Here is an 18,664-nt window from a genome sequence, read left to right on the forward strand (position 1 = left end):
TATCTTAAATTTGCTTAAGATAAGTGAATTTACACCACTTGACTTTGCCATGGAATGGTTCCAACCTCCCTGCTTTGTCCTAGGCACAGACTGTTTATGTCAGAATTAGGTCAAGTTTTTTCAGCAAGATATGGCCTAAGTAGCCACTGGTTGGATCAAATCATGGAAATCTCCATTTTAGCTTTTCATTAATTGGGTTTTGAGTGATGGTTTTTGTTGGTTTGTTTTTTAAACCTTTTCCCCTTTAGGGTTTCAATTCTGTAAAGTTTTGCATAAGCTTCTCTCCCCCTGACAAATCGGAACACCCCTGGAGAACCAGGTTCACAGGAATGGCAACACTTGCAGGCAAGCACAGTAGCTTCTGCATTTTCCATATGCTCCTAATGCAGAGCTGCACCTGTAGATCCACCTGTCCTTACACAGTTAATTCTACTAACTTCACTTAGCTTAGAAGAAGGAAATGTACGAGCCCTAGAACTCCAGTCTCCCTCCTCTGATGAGTCTGCTCATTGCTTTTCCACACACCTTCCCTGGACACTTGGCTGTTGACAACTAGACAGAGCAAACCTTCCTTCTAGAGAATGAAGAGGGAAATAACAGAAAGCCCCAAGCATTTACTTACATGAACGTCTATAAAAACCCTCTTCAATTTTCTTATTTTAATAAGAAAATAATCTTATATAATAAAATTAATATTAATAATAATCTTATATTGGTCTTAATAATCTTATTTTGGTCAATTCCAAAAGGCAGCAAACATCTGCTAAAAGCATTTAAAATGCAAAAACTGACAGGTTAACATGTGCTATCCTATTCATACCGCCCATGGTTTGGGCAGCCAAGATCCATGCATTCTCCTGTTAACCTGCCTGAGACCCTGGTGAGGGGGTTCAGCTGTATCAAACGCTGCACGTATTTATTTTCAGAACAGTCCAACTGATTTATTTCCAGCAGTAACCTATGAAGAAAAGGAATAACATAACATAGGCTTCCTGAAAAATTGTCAGATTTTTTTTTTCTGGTGCTATTCACATCCTTGTAGATGCAAGCCAGCTGACAAAGCCTGAGCAAGAGATTTTCAGACACACGATTTAAAAAGCCCCTAACTCACCTGAATCGAACTCCTCTGCATTTCATACATGCACACTGACCCTATCCTGATTTCACCACACCTCTTCATGGCTCAACTCTGTCATGATATCACTCATTACTGTCTTTCGGACACCTGTAGCCTGTGAGCAAGCCAAAAGAGAAGGCAGCAGATAATTTTACCTGTTAAAATGCTTACAGAAGGTAACAGCTAGCCTTACAGAACACAAAGCTGCTCCAACACTTGTACATGCTCTCTGCAACAGAAAGTCAAGATTTTTTTCCTGTTGCTAGTCAGGCAACCAAACTGCAAATGTGTCATCTATAAGACAACAAGCAAAAACCACGAGGCCACATCTTTCTGTGGAGAAAAAAAAAAAAAGATTCTGTGAGCATAAAGTCATGCATTCTGAGGCAGGCAGAAACGCAGGAAAGGCTTTTGGACTAGTAGACACAGAAGCATATATAGTAATCAGCTACTGCTCTGCATTTTGGCAGGAAGATTCAGCTTTTGCCAAGCAATTGGCAAGAGTCCTTAGCTTTGCGTGAAGCAACAGTGTTTGCAGTCCTCTAGCACATCCAAGTCCTACCACTGCCAGCAACATAAAAAACACCCTATGATTCCTTACAACATTGCTCCTTGGCTCGCGTATTATGGAAGAGTCATTAGATGTGTCTGAAGTGGTGTAACAAGTGCTGGAAGCAGCACTAGAAGCAGTACACTAACGTCCTGCAGATTCGGGACCAACAAATTTGTTTTACTTTCTTGGATCTGGAAAATGATAATCTGCAGTAGAAGCAAGCAACGCAGTCTGAGAAATCTATTTCTTTAAACAAAGACTTTACAGCAACAAAGAACCTCTCAACTTCAGATAGGTACCAAACATAGGCTGTTTGTATGAGGTAAGAAGCAATAAATTAGCAGTAAAAACATTCATTACTAGAAATAACAAGGTTATATTGCTTTTATGAAGTCAGGACTGTTTCCAAGCTATGAATTTCTACAGAAAAAATGATCAGCTCATTCAACTTCAGTATGGATCAATTCTCTCGTACAGACTGTTGTCACTTTGGTATATTGCTGCCACAGCTATGAGAAGCAGCTTGAGTCATTGCTCGCCTCTTTATCCTAAGAGACCAATATTTAAAGAAAAAACTTCGGAGTCATAGAATAGAAGAGAATCAGAATATCCCAAGCTGAAAGGGACCCATAAGGATCACTGAATTCAACTCCTGGCTCCACCCAGGACCACCCAACAATCAGACCTTGTGTCTGAGAGCATCCAAAGGCTTCTTTAACTCCAGCAGCTCAGTGCTGTGACCACTGCCCTGGGGAGCCTGTCCCAGTGCCCGAGCACCCTCTGGGTGCAGACCCTTTCCCTAACCCCCAGCCTGACCCTCCCCTGTCCCAGCTCCATGCCATTCCCTCGGGTCCAACACTTTGTATCCAGTTAAACTTACCACGCACAGTCCAAATCAAAAGGTGTAGTCAGATTTTAATTACAGTCTATCTTCTGCCAAAATGTGGTATGTGACTACCTAATTCTGAGCCTGTAGCAGTGACAATTCTCTGACTTGGGCAGGCAGAGTTCAGCTCCCACATCACTGGCTGACTGCAGCATAATCTGTGTCACTGTTAAGCGATTCAGCTGATGAACACTGCTATCAGAGTGCCACTGTGCCAAGTGCAGTCTCTTAAAAACAGCGCACCAATGTAAGAAGCTTATCTTCAAGTATCACTTGTCACTGCTAATCCTCATCTCTTGCATTGGAGAGTTTTGTCTCTGGAGACAGAAAATGAAATGCATGCTCATTTTGATTAAACGCTGTACAGGAAAAAGACATGACCACACCACTTATCCTTTACCCCTGCAAATACCAAACACCAGAGAAATAGTCTGATTGATTTATTTGGTGATATGAGATTAACAATTACGAAAACAGTGAAACAGTTCAAATGCCCTGATACAAAAACAAACCAATAGAAACTAAAGCAAAAAAAAAAAAAAAAAGAAAGAAAAAGAAAAGAAATCAAGGACGTACTTGGAACATAAGCAGCAGAAAGAGTCTCATGGATATTACAGATAGATAGAAAAGCAAATCCTGGCTTTGGAGCGACCACTGCAGACAATTTCTCTTTAAACCCCTCAATTCACTGGGCAGCAAAGTTTACCAGAATAGTATCTCATACCTTGCACACTACTAACCTTATGGTCATTCCAAAAAAAAAAAAATCATGGTTCTTTGGAATTGTATAAATCCTAGAAATACAAGGTAGATCTCCTCTTACGAGCCTTCCTTACCCACTGAGTGAACACAATAGACCAGTTTCGGGGAAACAACAGGGAAATAATGGGAAAGACAGGAAATCAATGAAAAAAGCTTTCTAAAATATCACATCTTCCTTTTCAAGTGAAAAGCAAAGCATTCCACTAACTTTACCTATAATACTTTTGCATAGATCTTATAGATAACCTTCTTTCAGATACAGTGCAAACTTTCCCCAAGCTCTGCAATTTCTTTCGGACCTTAACATTAATACTGCAGTGTTCTTCATGTCCCAGATCTGCAAGATGTACAACTGACAGAATTCACTACGAGTAAGTACAGTTTTACAGCAAGTTAAAGACCCTTGTACAGAGCCACAAGTTTCAAAGCCAAGACCACAATACAACTGTGGTGTCAACGCTATACTTAAGTATTTAAGGAATCTGAGGATGCATTTCGTTTTCTTTTAAATGCGGTATCTCACCTCATCTGACTGAGAACTGCCACTGAAAGAAGTCATCCTATGTTTCCTCCCACCTCTCAGCCATGCCTCTCCTGTTTGCACTGGATGGCTCTGTAGCTCTACAATCACTTCAGCTCATGGACCCAACAGAAAACATCTCGTACAGAGTTTGGAGTCAGAAGCAGTCGAAAAGGCCTGGAAGTTGTTTTCTGTTGAATGAAGGGTCTGGGCCCAGCTCACACCACTGTCACATGGAAAACCATGGCATCCCACAGACATGAGACAAGCACAGCCATCCAGTTTGGCAGCAGGCTGCATGCAGATCTAAGGCATACCACAAAACTACACTATTAAAAAGTTGTTTGTTCTTTGTATGAATCCCATAATTGTACTCAGCAGAGCCCTAAGAACAAAAATATTTATCTAATAACTGCCGTCCTTGAGAAACAGAAGGTCAAAATATTTAAATAAGGAGGTGCTGAGCTACTCTGGAAGAGCCTACCTTGAGCATTAACTGCAGCACGATAAGATTAGCCATACAGGAATTCAGCATGGTTGATAAGCTCACAAGCTGCAGATCTGCTTTTTACCAAAGATCTTGTCTTATAGATGTTTAAAAAGGAATCATGTTCCTTTTTGCTATAAGCCTTGCACAGAAAACAATGACGTGGCAGTAACAGATTAAAAGAGGAGCTATAAACAAGAGGCCTTGTCATGATCTATTGCCATTTCAAGCTTCTCATGCACTCCTAAATTTCAGGATAAAAACAGATGAGCTGCAGATTCTTCCCCTCCTTTTCTTATTAAGCTGTTCTTATCTCAACCCATAAATTCTTCCACATTTCTTATCAATTCTCTTCCCCATCCCTCAGCAGGGGACCGATCGAATGAATGGCTGTGCAGTGTTTAGCTGCCTGCTGGGTGGCTGCCACAACACCAGGGTACTCAGTGTAGTCAACAGAGAAGCAAGACAAATACAAGTAAGCTGTCACCGGATGCTTGACACATTGGAAAGCAGCAGAACACTCAAAATCTCCTTTACGGAGACCCAGTGCTTCTTAACCTGTTTTTTCAAAATAAGGTCGCTAACACATCTGCAAGATGCCTTCTCCAGGCACCTGAAAAAGCAACCTACTACAGTTTCAAGCCTGCAAGCCTAACTGCTTAGGCTTGAACGGTACCTGAAGAGCAATTTGGAGTGAGACTTTCAGAAGACAGTAAGGGCATCACGCATGTACTCCCAACTAATCCGATTTTTCCAGACATGACGTCACTTGGACTACCTACTCATGCTCCATGAACTTATCCTTTTGACTTCTTAGCAATTAAGTCCTTTTTATTCTGTACATCTTCAATGATGTGACCTCATACTAAGGGAGCAAACAAACATATAATTTCACAGTGAAAGTACAGTATTAAATATTCTTGAAGTAGACAGGGTCCTTGTTGACTCTGCTCCAATAAAAAGTTTCCTAAACTGTTTCCTTTTTGTTCCTTTGAGAAAACGGAGGCACAGTTTCCATTTACAGCTTAGTTCCTGTTTCCAAAATACCCCCTTTAACTTTTTTTTTTTTTTATGGTGGATATAAATGGCACCAAACTGTCAAATCACAGCTATTTTCTGTGCTACCTATACAAATAGGTCTGATTTCTGGCAAGCCATAAAACAATTATGGCTGAATTCCTGTAGCCCTTTGATATCCCAGCTTGCTTGCAGGGCTTCAAAGCCATCTTGGGGCAATACTAAAATCTAACTTCAAAAAGACAGAGGGCAGATAAAACATTTAAACTCCTTGGCATTCTAACAGGAACACACCAAAATCTTAACAATAGGATAATTATATTTGAAAGGAAAGTTGCCTGAATTCTCTTGTGCCCCAGCAAAGGAAATCCATATACCACGTAATTTTTGTAAGCTTTGCATCACCTTGATCAGTTTAAAACTGCTGGTTGGATTTATAGAGAAAAGTTCTCTGCTTTACTCAAGTAGCATCCCTTGTTGCTATTTAATAGGACCTGAACTGTAAACCATCTGCTTCAGTATATAAATACCAGTCAGAGTTGATTATTCCTTTAATCCAACCAAGAAAGCCATTACTAGTTTGCTCATATCAATATATTAAGCTGACTTAAAGCAAACATAGAGAACAGACAATACACTTCAACAGTTCACATTAACACTATGTTACTGAAAGCAGAGACACAAGCAGCTGGAAAAAGCAGAGGGCAAAGAACGAACGCATATTACACCTGCCTCTGAATCTACAAAACTTACTGCAAGTTTGGAAGCCCATTTTCATATTTAAGCAGTCTTCTCACCCATTCTGGTGTGAACATACTTATCACATTTTTTCGCCACACACAATGAATAGGTAGAAAAGTTGCTGCAGAAAGTTAACATCATCCTAACAAAATCCATAATTTTGTTTCTAATCCAAATTTCTAAAAGCAGGCACAATCCTGGTGTTCCCTAGCAAGGGAAAGTGTTGTTTCATAAAGTTCTAGTGAAAGTCAAAACAAGAAGAATAACCTTTAGCCCATGCCTTTTCCTGATTTTTGCCCCCAGTACTTTCGTGACACTTCTGAAGAAACACACTTCTCGGGATCATTTAGAGTTTTGCTTAATTTTTATCAAGTCCACTATTTTCAACTTAGTCAAGAAAAGGAGTTGCAAAAGCTTTTACTCATATACCTGGCCATGGTTGGAAGGCATTTTGTACTTACTGTATTCCTAATTTGCAGTTAAGCTGGTGGGCCCCACAATGGCTTTGTGAACCCAATTTCTTAGAAAAACAGTTCAAAAACAGTTATTTGAGATTAATACAAAGTAAAACAGGTTGCACAGACTGTTTGAAAGAAAATAACCATGCTGGGAATGCAGGAGGAGGAGAAGAAAGTAAATTGTATCTTCAGTGCCCCATCACATAGCAGTCTTAATTTGTTTCAGTGTTTTTCATACAAAGATACAGATGCCAGATTTGAAAATAATACTATTCAATAAAACAAAAGAGTAATGTGCCAGAAATTTTCAGCAGAGTTTAGATTAAGTTACGGATGCCTGAAGGCGAACACACTGATCTAATCACTGCATTAGGTTTCAAAACACTTATGGTTCAAGTCAGAAGAAAAATAGGCTGTTAAGATTCTAACACTACAATACATATGAACATATTTATAGAGTACATGGTAGCTATATAGCTAAATCTTAATATTTACATACTAAAAGCGTAATTAAGATGATGCACGAAACTCAGATTTTGATCAAGAAGTACCTTATCTATGCTTCAGAATAGACCACAGAGGAGGAAACTAAAACCAAAACGTGAAATTTCCAGTTGTCTAGATACAAACCAACAAATTCCCAGACTTAAGCTATTCATAAAAACACAAAACTGAAAACAAAACCTTTTAAACATTCCACCTGAAATGAATAGAGAATTTGGACCATATATTTAAAATGTCAGTCAACAAGTACTTTATTAGTATTCCAACTCCTGTAAAGTTGCAGTTCAGCCATTAACACAGAAATATCCTAAGGAAACATTCCTACAGGCCAGTATTAGTAGACTAGTATAACTAAACTTCTTTTGTTACAAAACCTGCAATATCTGTAGCAGTTGTTTAACTTTGCTTTTACAGTACTAAAAATTCAAGGAAGTAATCTAATGCAGTTCTGCTTCATGGAAACCAGATTGTTTCTATTTAGTTTCCAGGCAAAGGAAAGGATAATGAAAACAAAAATCATTCCACAGTTTATTTGACAACCTCATTTTTGTCACATATTAACTTTTATTCTCATGTACCTTCAATGGAGACATTTAGTTTGTTTGGAAAGAATTCTGTAGGTGAAAATTACACTTTCCAGCACGGGATGACTCAACTTTAACAGAAAAGCCTGAAGTAAATTCCAAAACGATTCACAACTACCATTTTAAGAACACTGTTTAAATGCAATATCCCACAGATACTTGCAGGTTTCCCAGAACAGGGGCATTTAAACACAGTAGGTGCAGCACATCCTCTCAGCTTGGGCTGTCAGACAGGTACAGCACCCACCCAGCACTGCTGTTCCACGCTGTCGCTATTGTGAGAAGTGTGCATGTGTGCGCATTTGTGATGGGTTTCTGAAATTCATCATCCCACTAAAACAGTTTGGTCACTGCTCCTACCAAGTTTGAGCTACCGAACTGCAATAGCCAGATTCACGCGGAACATCTCTGCAACAAGGACCTGCCCCGCATGGGTCCAGCTTAATGACGGATGCCTTAATGACAGATGGGGCAACTCTCATTGTTTCCACCCAGCCAGCAGCAGAGTGCTTAGCAGTGCCTGCAGAAGCCGAGTGATCAGCTATAGCGTTGCCGAGCTACCTTGTTTGATTTATGTTCGGGGGCTGGTCTTTGAGTATTTACACAAGGCTGCGAAAGGCACCCAAAGAACTCGGATGGAATCACTTCACAGTAATATACACGCAAATATCTTGCGGCATTTCTAACAGTTGGCTGTACGTAGTTTCCCATATTAAAAGGACATGCATTATGGGGAAGACTTGCTCTAAAGAATAATACAAGCCAGTCACTTGATAAGAAAGAATGTTAGCTTAGTAAACAGAAGTGCTGCTTGTAATAGTGCCACCTCCCCATACGCACATAATGCAGACAAACAAGGTTAATTCCACGAAACAGAACACATTTACATGTTTTAGTTGCCTTTTTTATTAAGCAAGGGACACGCTAAGACCAGCCTTCAAAAGCAAAACAAAACAGTTGTTTATAGACTGAGAAGTCAAACTCCCTAGAGTATCTTGATTGAGTCTTCAGACAACAAGGGTATCCAATTGTACGGCTATAATGCTGCTTCTCTTAACTCAGCTGTAACAAGTTACTGAGCCTATTACACGTTATGGGTAAAATCTTTTGCTGACAAAACATCACAGAAGTGCTCTGCAGAATCAGGATAACACCCGGGCTCAACTGCAAGGCTGAAGAAGAAAAGCCTCCTCAAATATACAGAAGTTGTAGTTTCTGTTTTGGAACGTCTGATAGATACAAGTGGCAACCTTACAAGGTTCAGACTCAGAAAACCACACACTTCAAAAGACACTTTAGAGGAAAGAGTAATCTACAGGCAAAGAAATAGTAACTTGAGTGCCAAAAAGCAATTTTAAAACAGGAATTGTATCAGATGTGAACAGAATTCTGCAGTTAAAAAAGGTGCAACTTTAACAGGAACAGTATTAAAACATATCAAGAGCCCTCACATACTACAGAGCTCATGAGATTTTCTACCTCTAGCATAGTGCAAAGAAATTTCCTTCAGAACTGGCTTTTTAAAGGAAAGGCTAAGCAAAACAGTATGTCTACAAAACACATCTTTTGTCTGAAGCATACGTTTTCCACATATATTACTGGCATCATTGGATTCTGTCTTTATTCCTTGCCATCACTTGTTATTTTCTGAGGTGACGGAAACGTGTCTGGTTTGAGTTTTTGTGCTGTCGTTTATGACCTCAGAGAAGGGTCAGTCAGTGGTACTAGCACAACTGCACACCCACCCTCTGGTCAGCCGCTCAGCTGAGACAACAACTCGCCTAAGCACTTTCAGCACTCAGGTTTCAAGCATACGAAAGCCCTTCCTCAAAACCCAGGAGCAGGTCTCCCGTGGGGTCACCTGCCAGCAGTGGATGCCCACCTCTTCCTCCTCCTCCTCCTCACTCCCTGCAGCCCCACGCCATGGGACTGGAGCGAGTGCTCGGGCAGGGACAGGCAAAACACCACCGCTGGAGGCTGGGATGCTGGTGAGCCTGCACACGCCGCGCAGATCCCAAATGTGAGCAGCGCCTCCAACGCCTGTGTGGCTTTTGGATCGTAAAAGACATCAGCTAGGTGCTGGCTGAAAAGGGTCGGGTGTTGTATTTGACTACAAAAAATAAAGTGGTGCTTATTGTTGTCTGCTTATTTCCCCAAGTTTACCCTCTCAGAGAGAAAATACTGCATTGTTGGCCTGACAGTATTACAAGAGCATGCTGTTTGTTTTAGAAGTGAAAGCTGTTCAGCTTTAAACATTTATGGATATCTAAAGAAATATTTTGGAATTGTTCTAACAAACTAACTTTCATTAAGATCCCCTTACAGAAACTGGTTTCAGATCTATGTTTCTATCCCATTCATATGGCTCCATGCACTTCAATATATTTTGTCGTTTTTTATTTTCTTTCTTCTATTAACATTAAATCATTTTGAGACACCAAGAATATCCAGAAATGTATCGTGCCCCAAGTCAGGCAAGCAAAAAAACAAACAAACAAACAAAAAAAAAAAAACAACACCACACCACAGAAAACCATAAAAAAAAAAAACATCAGGACATGTGCATCTCTGTATTTAGAAAGCACATGGAATTTCAAACTCAATCCACTTCTCCAGCTTTGCAGTAAAACACAGTATCAGTGCTGTGATCGCTCACAAACAGCCACTCTGCAGTTTCACAGCATACTTCAGCAAAATACCCACCTGTAGCTTATATTATGTAAGATAAATTGTGCAAAGATTATTTTTTTTTAATCTTTGTTATTGTTAATTATTGGCCCCAGTATTGAATTTCAGGACTAATTTGAATGCTATTTACCTGCTTAAAAGGAGAATAGTTACTAATCAAAATTCCTCAAGAAGACTTTTGCCCTCCTGAGTTACCACAAGTGCTTTTAGACCTGCCCTATTTCCCTCACAGGATGAAGAGCTCAATGACTGCTGGCTTCCAGCCCATGATATCAAGTAGTTCTGTCTTAACTAAATCTCAACATCATTCCTTTCTGGATTATTTGCCCTTTAAAGTTAGCACATGAGAAGTAAAACAACACCTCCCTGTAAATAAACACAGGAAGTCCTTGATTTTCCTTACGAGTCTAGAAATAGAGAACACCTTGTCTGTCAACCCTTGTTTCAAGTGGTATGCGATATTCATATTACTTCTGTCCAGAGTGGGCAAAATAATATGCAGCTCATTGAGTTGGGTGGAGTTTTTCCTCTATAAGCTTCAGAAAAGCAGCCACAAATAGTAAGTTTAGACATACAACAAGCTGCTCAGTATCCTAACAATCAGCAAAGTTTAATCCACCCCATATTTCTCAGTTCAGTTCTGCTTCTTTTTAACGTGTAATAGTGTAGCTTGCACTGTAACCTCTGTTACCACAACCACCTGAAGACCTACCTTGGTGTTTACACCAAGAAAACACCTATCTTGGTGTTGAACTTCAAGAGCAAAGTTCCACACAACAAATGCACACATCCTACTGTACCGACACGTTTGCTTATATGAAATTACATGTGGCATGCTGAAGCCATAAGCAGGCGATTCGCACGGACCAACCACTCAGACCAGGTCCTAGCCTGAAAGCAGCAGCACACAACCCACCACCGGTGTGACACTGCAGCAGACGAGGTGTCGAAGCAGAGCTCCTCCAGCAGCACAAGAGGCAGGCCTGTGCTCCTCTGAGGGGACCACCTGCCCACCCAGGAGCCCTCAGCAAGACCCAGAGCACGATGTCCCCTCTGCTGGCAAGCATCAGAGGCATGTCAGCATCCGTACCCTGTGCATGGGAGCACCATCACAAGGCGGCTGATGAAAGAAGCTCTTCCCATGACTGGCTGCCTGGCAGCAGAGACTTGTCCACTAACACTTAAAAAACAAAACAAAGAAAAAGACAAAAAGCAGCCTGGAAAGAAGCTTTTTTTCTTTTAAAATAGGTACCAGGAAACAGGTTTTACCTAGCAATAAACATTTTTAAATTATTTTCTAAACTGCAGAATTAATATTTTAGCTGTATCCTTTAATGGTAGGCAGTATAAGACATTTCATTAAAAAAAAAAAAAAAAAACTCTTCACACAAAGACTTAAGTACAAATATTTTAAATACCACTCTGTTCTTCCTCCCTTTTATGTATGAGAAAGCACAGCAAAAAGCCAACAGAAATGCAAAAAGAAAAAAAAAACATTTTCCATTAGAAGCCAAGTGGCTTGCGACAGGATGAGGAAGCATAATTTTCAGACAAATGTACAGAAGTGCTAGAATTTGATTGTCACTTTGTTCTCATGTGCCCATCAATCACTGCAAAATGATCCCACATGAGCTAAACTCCACTGTTTCAAACATACTGGTGACCAGCACAGCAATCTCACAAAAATGAATGCCGTCAAACTGCAGCAGCCTGCAGACCAGATTAAGCCTTTGTAAATTAGCCTGTTTAGCTACCACAGGCGTTATCAATAGGCTCTGCCAGGTTGCAGCTATCAAGTTTTAAGTCTTCTCCACAGGTTCCAACACAAACGACAGAACAACACTCCAGCATTTCGTTCCAAAGCCTAAACCAAAACCAACAAAAAACCAAACCCCTCCAATCTCACTGCATGTCAACGTGATAATAACAGCCTTCGTACCTTGAACAACGTCACCAAAAGTAACATAAACTAAATTAACAAAATCTTACAGATTATATCTGGAGTTCCTATCACCTAATCTATAATAGTAAATAGATACATAGGAAAATCTTTAAGACACCTATTTTTTTCTAAAGATAAAAACTGTTGCTACTTTTTTTTTACTGCTATACAAACAACAAACTGAGCTGTTTTCATTTTCTCACATAAATTTTATAACTGTCTACTGATTTAAAAATGCTGAGATCTTCCCCCTCATTTTACAAAAGAAGCAACAGAATTTATCTCATGCACAACAACCTGGTTCTCCACACTTCTTTCAAATGACTACTGCTCTACAGCTACCCAATTCCTTCTGTATGATGACCCTGAAACTGTACTTCGTCTCCTACCTTTTTAACATCTGGAAGACTTAGTTACAGAATTAATACTGTAGCTTCAGGAAACCCTAACCACAACTTCTTAAAATTAAAAATACCATGAATACCATTTCATTGTTAATAAAGTTAACTTGACATGAGATAAATGCTGTATACCTTTACTAGTAACCTAGGCTCATTTTTAAGAACTGTGAAATGAGAATCCGAGCTGACAAATCAGTATTCTCCCTTGTAGAAACATGCTATATGGGAACCCAAAAAAAAAAAAAAGAAAAGAATCCAGCAGGAACTACACATCCCATGGAGGAGAACGATAATAAATGCAAAACACACAGTTATCCACAATTAACAACATGCAAGTAATCTTTTAAAGCATAACTTAGTGATGCTGGATGATGTAGCAGCCTTGTTAGTCATGTGTCCTGTTACACTGAGGTACTACAGACTGTACAATCACTGAGTACCTTTAGCAGGGATAAGAACCCATTGTCACACTTCCATCTTAAACTTCATTTAAATTGAATGCAATGCATTTCATCCCAGACAGCAAACCAATTCTGTTAAGGACTGACAAATATACGCAGTAGGTTTTAAACTAGTATTACTTAAATGATGCAAAAATATATGGAACAGAGCTGTATACTCATAAAACAGATGTATGCTGCCCAAGTCCTTATTACACTTTGACTTCGAAATAAAGTGTCATCTTCAAACTTGATCACGTTTAGAGACATACCAGAGAAGTGAAATTTCTTAGAAAAAGGTTTAGAAAAAGGTTCTTTAGAAAAAGGTTTTCCTCTACCAGTAGCATCTTATTTTCAGAGCTGCCAGCATTTACTGACAGCACTCACGTAATGATGAAACTTGATAGCTTCACTATATACAACCTCTTCTCAGTCTCTGAGAAAGAGCAGTGAGAAATGCCCTTGTGATTTACACTGGGCTGAATTAGAAACTGCATTTGAAAACACCTATGTATTCTCACGGCTCTTCAGCTGCTTATTAAAGGAGTAGCAACGTTATATCTCTAGAGTTCTTGTTAAACAAACAAAACTGCCCACTAGACATCCTAAGTTCTATCTGGCTGCAACTGGATTCCACTGACAAGCAAATCCACAGCCCATAACAAAATCTTCACAAATTAAATCAGCAATGCCTGCCCTAAAGTTGCAGTATTGAACCTGATACTCTTGAACACTGTATCTCTAAGACTGATAGAAAAAGAAATTCCTACGTAGCCTACCCCTCCAGGTGTGATAGATTTGGAAAAAAAAATGAAGTTAATTGTAGCTCTCTTCTTCCTAAGTTCTTAGAAGTGCAGCTAAATACCCTACTAAAATATCCAACAGAAAACTGTTTTCTGACAATCAGAAGTAGACTGTCAGTAATCTACTGACAGTCAGTAGACTGACCATCTACTTAAAGGAAAACTCAAGTTGTACACTAAATAAGAAGATGGCTGCTGGTCTCTATCCTCACACCTCTCTATTTACTAAAACTGATAGAAAGCTAAGCCTCTCATTGACTTTAAATGGGGCAGGGCATGGCTACTATCTTTTCATACTTCATATTAAAAAAGAAGATGATCACCAAAAGAATAAAAAATTAAGTGAGAAACATGAGAAAGATAATATGGACAGGCCATTTTCTCCCAACTTTTACAAGACAAAACACGAACTACTAAAAGCAGCTTTTGCATTATGGTCAACAAATTAATAATAGGTCTACAAACAGAGGGAAAGATCAAGGATCCTCTTTGCATTTCTTCCATACATCCTAATACAGTGAAATATATTGAAAAGAAAATTTAAAAACAAAACCACTATATAGTCAGGGGGAAATGGATCAGTATTTTCTAATTAAAGCTAAATCTAAGGTACTTTATTGATTTCCTTAGCCAGCATATTTTCAATAAATACTTTCAGGGAGCTTCATGAAGCATTTTTAAAGCTGTAAGATGGGACACTAGAGACTGTTTAAAATACATCATTGGATGTACTTTCACAAAAGGAATAAGCTGTCACTAAACTAAAATTGTCTCACTTTAAACATTCTTTTTAAGTAGCAAAACAAAACATCTCCATGGAGTAGCTTCATTACATCCTGACAACGTACAACCTGTCCATTACAAGTCCAGTGACTGATACAGTTAACACTGTACAACAAATCCAGGTGTGTAGGAGCAGAATTTGACTCTCACTTTTGATTTTCCAGGTAGTATACACAGAAAAGAAAGCCATGAGTCTTTTCCCCTTATTCCACATTGAAAAGAAGTCTCCCCTTCATAAAAAAATAATTCTGCATACTAAATTAGGGTTTATCTACAGATACATTTTCTCAAGAAGTCCTTACAAACACACCGAAGGATGCTTTTTACAAAGTTTCCACTCTACAGCTGCATTCCTGTACACCAAGGATGTCAGAGACACAAGCGTGTACCACCCTGTACCACGAGATGCCAGAGATTAAGTCTGCTTGCGGGTTTGCAGGGCAGCCACTTCCATGAGGAAAAACGCATGCATTCTGCCATCTGTTGATACCATGCTTCCCCTTCCAGAAGATTCACATCTTGCCACCCACCCCACAAAGTACCGTGGTCTTTAGAACAAAATCACCTTAAAAAAAAATTAACAAACAACAATAAAATGCAGAAAGACTGCATCTTTCAGAGTTTCTTCCTCCTCGCTGTAACTCCTAGAAAATGACAGATTGAGGAGAGGAGAGTTCCTAATTCTCATAAGGAAGATTTTTCAGAAAAACTGCCTAGTTGAACTGCGGGAACAAAACTGGAAAAGCTATCATGGGAGAAGGGAAAGACTGTTTTTATTGGAAAGCAATCATTGGCACTTCCTACAGTTGCTAAATCTATTATGAAGTGTTATGGCCCACCAAAGCTTCATTTTGCACTAGCAGACAACCCTTAGAAAAAAGGAACGGTACTGGAAATGTGGATTTTCTAAATAACATTACAGTTTGGTCCAGCAGTGTAACAAGCAGCTCCACTTGCATCACTTAGTTCAAGAAGTTTTAGTGATGTACAACACATGATATGACAACGTGAGGCAGTAACCATTGTTCCCCTCAAGTCCATGGGGAAAAGCAACACCTTCCCTTCCGCTTTTCAAGTTACAACTTCCTGCTCTCCAAACCTGCACTTTTATATTAAGTTATTTGCACAGAAATATTAGTCCACCCCTTTTTAATAAGGAAAAAAAAAATTAATGAATTTGTCAAAATGCACCACCAATTAGCAGAAACTTAACCACAGCCACACCAGCTGCAATGCAGTCTCCAATAATCACTTAAAATGAGCCGCTGGAGGATATCAAGGGATGTGTTCCCTTACTCGACCGAAATGCTGCGAGGCAAATAGCAAGCTAGGCTGTTGCTACAGAGCATCAGCAATCATAAGAGGAATAAAGTTTTTCTAAACCACTTAGCATCTTCAGAAATAAGAAGATACATTGTCATAAAGAGCAACAGCTCCTCTTTTGGAGGCAGTTCGCTGGTTATGCAGCGGACCAAAACGAACCATAACCCAGTGGCAAATCCTGTTCCATGGGTGTGCTTTCATGCTGTACTCCTGTACACAGCACAGCTTCCTTCACACAACTGGAAAAAGGTAGCACAACACATGATTTGAAATAAAGCTAGAAACCTAGTAATTTTCCATGCCTTCTGTTAACCAATTTACTTAAGCATCATGAAACAGGCTAAATTTGAAAACTCTTTTTTGGTTCATTGTTTGTTGTGTTTGGTTTTTTTTTTTGGTGACTGCATGATCTTAGAGAGCTTTTGCCTTGCAAAACTCTGCTCCAGAATGGGGCCTGGGTACGATATACTTTCTTTATTCTGACAAATAGTCCTGCAGTCCCCCCAGTGAAGCCACTCATGGAAGTCAGATGACAGAAGCAAGCCATTAGATGTGACAAAGTGCAGGGAACCATGGAGAATGGCTGTATGCTCTTTTGTGCAAGGACAAACTGGAGCACTTGGTCATCATAAGGCAAACAACAGAAAACAAAATTGCTGCCAAGCTCAAGTTTTTGAGGTGAGATAGTGAAGGAGGCTCGTTCATTAAGTGGCTGTAGATAATACACACTCTGTTCCCCACCAGTCACCATCACCTTCCCATCTTGACTGGGCACACAAATCAGCCTGTTCCGCACTGTGGAAACTCAAATGCTGTTCCCAGCTACATTCCCACCTTAAAAATAATGCAACTTCAGTGTATAGGACCCTGCCTGCCCTGCAGCAGCTATTAGAAGAACAAACACAGGGACACACCTTTGTTTGCAAACTTACCTCCAACCTCCACTATTTCCAAAATCCCTGGTACAGTCAGAAGAGATAGGCAAAACCAGAGCTGTAGCCAAACCGACATTCGCCCAGCTATTCTCATAAACAAGTAAAGCAAGCGCATGGAAAAGCTGCTTCAGAAAATAATTCACTTCCCCTCCCTCGATGTTTGGATGACTATGCCAGCAATAAAGTGAGCTGGTAGCATAAATGCTAGGAGCTAATAAAGCCCATGATAGCCTATTCATTTATTATTCTCAAATTGATCCAAGGGTTTTGCAAACAGACTTAATGAATTAGAACTTTTCCTCACAAGCACACACATCAGGGCAGCCATTCACAGCACGAATCCAGAGATACACAGATCACTCACCAAGAAGTTCAGTCCTACAGCCAGTCCCTATCCTGACACTTAGCTTTGATTAACATTGTACACCTACGTCTGCTCATGAAAGGGGAGGCTCAGGATTAGTTTGAAAACTTATCAAGTAACTCCAAGTGGCCGGTTATCTTGTAACAAAGCAATAAAGCATGTCGCAACTTCAGGGACAGCGACTGAGAACCAGTACGCAAACACCAACCAATGGGTACGGCTACCAGCAAGCCTCCTACTCCCACGGAACAGGCAACACTTCCACCGCTACAGCGAAGGCCATCTGAGGTCAGATCAAACCAGCAGCCCCGACTTACAGAGCTAAGAAAACCCAGAATATTTCTGGCAAAGACGTTAACCATATTTGTAAGTTAGAAAAACACACAAGATGTTCCCATTCACAAGGCGCACGTCACCGCCATTCCTCTAAACACATCTGAACACAAGAGAGCGTGCTAGATAACTCAAACACAGCAGCACAATGCTCATCTTTTCCACCGTGATTTCGAGGGCCTGAAGTCCCTCACGCTGCCCCCCAACTCCTCTCTGCTGCAGTTTTAGGGAGGGGGAAGCAAAGCCTAGCAGGGAACAGAGCGCTCACCATCTCGTCCTACGGCAGCCGCTCCCACCGAACAGCCCGTATTCTCCTATGATCCGAGTCATGTGCAATCACAAAATGACAAGTCCCCTCCCGGGCTATATAAGCTGGCATCTTTCCCAGCAGCTGCCACATCATGAAAAAGATGCACAGAAATAAAACTCCAAAACAAACACTTTAAAACAATGGCTTAAATGACTGCATAACTAGCTTCAGCAGCTGTAGACACAAAGCACTCGCTGGAGCAAACCATGCCATCCTTCACTTGCCGAAGTCCTCATATATTCTTACTAGCGAGATCCACATCGCCCCTAGCAATCACCCCTAGCTCTGGGCTGCAAAGTCATGTTCCCCAGGGCCAGACAGAAACAAGTAGATAAATAAATACAGAGTCGGTGATAAAAGCAGAGTGCTGTAAGCACCCGCTACACAGAGACCAGCCTTCAAAGTATTAAACGTACTTTCTCTCCCCGACTTCAATATAACTATGTTCATTCACTACGTACAGACAATGCCATTGCGCCTATTTGGGCTATGCAGAGCTCAGTTTTTCTTCCAAACTATTTAGACTGAGCTGAAGTCACGTTTTTCTGCACAAGAAACAGGGAAATAGGAAAGAAAGGAAGGCTCCACGGTGCATCTGGGCAACTTAATTCACCGGGAATATCACAGTACTACAAGCCACTGAAAACAGTTTGTGCAACCCCATCCGGCTTTTACACGGACTTTGAAACATGTTCGGCTTTACGATGACAAAA

General features: G+C 40.2%; 1 protein-coding gene across 6 annotated transcripts in view; it reads right to left on the minus strand.

Moving 5' to 3' along the window:
* The window catches only part of MLLT3 (MLLT3 super elongation complex subunit), a 142,103-nt gene that overhangs the window by 122,360 nt on the left and 1,079 nt on the right, over positions 1-18,664 (minus strand). The gene's annotated exons all lie outside the window — the stretch shown is intronic.

This window comes from Aythya ferina (assembly GCF_964211825.1).
Source record: "Aythya ferina genome assembly, chromosome: Z".
Taxonomy (NCBI): Eukaryota; Metazoa; Chordata; class Aves; order Anseriformes; family Anatidae; genus Aythya; species Aythya ferina.